This window comes from Kryptolebias marmoratus, linkage group LG16, assembly GCF_001649575.2.
Source record: "Kryptolebias marmoratus isolate JLee-2015 linkage group LG16, ASM164957v2, whole genome shotgun sequence".
NCBI lineage: Eukaryota > Metazoa > Chordata > Actinopteri > Cyprinodontiformes > Rivulidae > Kryptolebias > Kryptolebias marmoratus.
The window spans coordinates 16,292,015-16,295,918 of NC_051445.1; positions in this window are offsets into that span (position 1 = coordinate 16,292,015).

Here is a 3,904-nt window from a genome sequence, read left to right on the forward strand (position 1 = left end):
ACAGGCGGGAGGAACGGTCTCAGCTGTGCCTCTGGAGACCACAGTTAGGACTGACCGAAGCTGCTGGACTCTCTTAAAGAGTCCTGGTTGTGTTTGTTGGTTTAATGCGACGCTGTGGGTACAAACACCGAGTTCTCAGCTATAAGTCTCAGGAGACGGCAGCGATTCATCACTGGCTGGCAGGTGACATAAATCCAGCCTGTTAATGCAAACAGGCTGGATGGAAGGAGCAGGTGAGTATAAACTAAACAACAATATCTAAAAATCTCATTGTAACAGACACAGTGTTGCAGTAACTATCACCCGCTACCTTTCATGCCAGAGTTTTAAACTGAAATCTGCTGAGAAGGGATGGAGTTGTAGCCATTTTGGTCAAACCTTGTAAAAAATTGAGCAATGTTTACATTGGCTAATGATGATTAGCTGTGGTGGCCATCTTGAATGGGGTTGACTCCATAAGTGAGGGGTGTCAAACTCCAGGCCTCGAGGGCCGGTGTCCTTGAGGTTTTAGGTTTTTCTGCTCCAACACACCTGATTCAAATGGTTTAATTACCTCTTCACCAAATCATCAAGTTCTCCAGGAGCATGGCAACAGGTCATCCATTTAAATCAGGTGTTTTAAAGCAAGAAAATGTCTAAAACATGCAGGAGTGCGGCCCCCGAGGAATGGAGTTTGACACCTATGCCATAAGTTAATAAGTTGTAGATGTACACCCAAGGATTACGTTTGATTAAAATCAGTCCAAAAGTACACAAGATTTTTTGCTAACAGGCACACACTTGGGTATAAACACACTGCAGACTTCACTCAGTGTTTCACCTCATCTATGAAAATCATATTTAGAGTGAGGATGAATCCTGTAAAACCTAAACTGGAGCTGTAATAAGATGAAAGCTGAAAGAAAAAGAAAATCCCCTGAGACGGAGACTGACAGAACGCTGCAACTGTAAGTTTTGGAGGAGAATAATTAGTGTAACGCAGACTACAAAGCCTCTCCCCCAGCTGAAGTGTGTTCTCCGTGTTGTGTTGAGTGGACGGATAATGTGAGCGAGTGCATCAGCGTGTGACTGCCCCCCCTCTACGCAAAAACACACATCACCAAATGTTTTATGAGACTCCATGAAAGCAGGGAGCCATTTAGCTGAAATTACAGTCCTGATTGCTGCGTCCAGTTTGAAGCGGCAACAGTTTGTAACAGTTTGTGCCAAAACTCTCCTCTGATGAGGCAGACGAACCACCATTACCGGCTTCTGTCACATAACTGAAAGACAGTTAAAATCCTCATTACTTGTAAAAGTTTTATTTACACCACACCAGATCGGTCGAGGCCCGGGGTTTATAACGACCTCCACCGTTGCTGCTGACAAACAAGGTGCCGGTGAAAATTGTGCTACTGTTAGTCGAAGACAACGAGGAGGGAAATGAGCCAGGAGACAAAGGGAGAAGAGGGAAGGCAAGAGTGTAGGACTGAGGGTAGCAACTCTAAACGTGGGGACAGTGACAGGCAAAGGTAGAGAGCTGGAGGACATGATGCAGAGGAGGAAGGTAGATGTGTGTGGATGGGCAGCAGGGCTTGAAGCATTGGGGCAGGATTTAAGCTGTTTTACCATGGTGTGGATAAGAAGAGAAATTGAGTAGGGGTGGTTCTGAAGGAGGATCAGAGCAGATCTAAATGGACATGTTGGTGAAGGAAACAGAGGAGATGAAGAGGTGATGCGCAGGTTTGGTGTCAAGGAAAGGAACCAGGAAGGACATGTGGTGGTGGATTTTTCCAAGAGGATGGAAATGGCTGTAGTCAACACCTATTTCCAAAAAGAGGGAGGAACACAGGGTGACCTATAGGAGTGGAGGCAGGAGAACACAGGTAGACTACATTCTGTGTAGAAGAGGTAACCTGAGGGAGATTGTGGACTGTAAGGTTGTGGCAGGAGAGCGTGTGACCAGACAGCATCGGATGGTAGCGTAGGATGACTGCTACTACAGCCACAGTGATTAGAGCGACAGGTAGGAATGTACTTGGTGTGTCGTCTGGACAGAGAAAAGATGGTAAGGAAACCTGGTGGTGGAATAGTGCAGTGCAGGAAGTTATCCAGACAAAGAAGTTAGCCCGGAAGAAATGAGACAGTGAGAGGACTGAAGAGAGTTGACAGGAATATAGGGAGATGCAACGTAGGACAAAGAGGGAGGTAGGAAAGGCAAAACAGAAGGTGTATGATGAGTTGTACAAGAGGCTGGACACTAATGAGGGAGAGAAGGACTTGTATCGACTGGGAAGACAGAGGGACCAGGCTGGAAAGGATGTGCAGCAGGTTAGACGTGTTAAAGATAGAAATGATAATGTTCTAACTAGAGAGGAGAGTGTGATGGAAGATGAAAGCAGTACTTTGAGGAGCTGATGAATGAAGAGAATGAAAGGGAAAGAGGGGTAGAGGTCATAGAAACTGGACCAGGAAGTGGAAAAGATTAGTGAGGATGAAGTTCAGAAAGCTTTGAAGGGGATGAAGAAGGGGGAAGCAGTTGGACCTGATGACACCAGTGGAGGTATGGAAATGTGTAGGAGAGATGGCAGTGAGGTTTTTGACTTGATTATTCAATGGCATGTTTGAGAGAGAAAACACCTGAGGAATGGAGGAGAAGTTTTCTGGTGCCAATCTTTAATAACAAGGGTGATGTACAGAGTTGTAGCAACTACAGAGGAATTAAGATGATGAGTCACACGATGAAGATCTGGGAGAGAGATGTGGAAGCTACACTCAGACAAGAGGTGACAATTTATGAGCAGCAGGATGGTTTTATGCCAAGAAAGAGCACCACAGATGCCATCTTTGCTTTGAAGATGTTGATGGAGAAGTAGAGAGGGTCAGAAAGAACTTCATTAGGTTTTTATGGATTTACAAAAGGCATACGACGGGGTGCTGAGGGAGGAGGTGTAGTGTTGTATGATTCAAACTGGGGTGTTTGAATTTACTCTTCTCTTTAATGACAGTAAAGCTTTCAGGCTGTTAGACAGAAAACAAACCAGAAACCGCAATGTTCTCTTTATCGACTGTGTTGTCGGTGTGCAATCTTCTTTTTCCTGCAGATAAAAGTTGTGGGTCTTTTTTTGTGCGTGTGGTTTGTGCAAGAAACACGTTGTTTTTTCTAAGAGAATTTGTGGTGAAATCCTTCACAGATGTATGAGATATTTACCTGTTCCTCTCAGTAAGAATGATGGATGATTGCTGACCACTGTGGTGATTTGGAGTTTGCACTTCCTGGTGGGCCGTCCTGGCTCGGTGATTGGCAGAGAATTCTCCACCCCTTCCACACCTGCAGAGGATCAGGCTCATCAGGAGAGTCTGGTACTTAAGGCCGTGGTGGGAACCAGACCAGTGCTGGAGCATTGTTTGCCTTGTGGTAAAGTTCTCAGTCTCTTAGTGTAATCTTGTTTTTTTGTGATCAGTTTTCTGAGACTTGTTCCTGTGTTTTTCTTACACCTTCAGAAGTTACCTGTGTACCTTGTGGATCCAGTCTGGTTTGTGCCCGGAGCCCGCCACAAGCTAAGTACCCAGAATTGCTTACCTGTGTCTGTCTGCCAACTGTCCAGCTGCAACCAGTGAAGGATACTTATACTCTGCCATCTGGAAACCTGCCACCAGGAAGTACCTACCTTCTCCACGCTGAACTCTGCTCATCTCCCAGTAAGAATTACTCCCCTGGAAATTATCACAGTGTTATTTCACCTGCCATCATCCAAAAGATCACCAAAGTACTTACCCATGCCCTCTCTTTCAGATCCTGGCTTCAGTTCTCCTTCGCACTGATTTTCTCACTGTAAATAAAACCTCTTACCAATACGCTAGTCTCCCGTGTCTATCTGACACCAAGCTGCTCTCTTGAAAATAATTAGAATCCTGACAACCC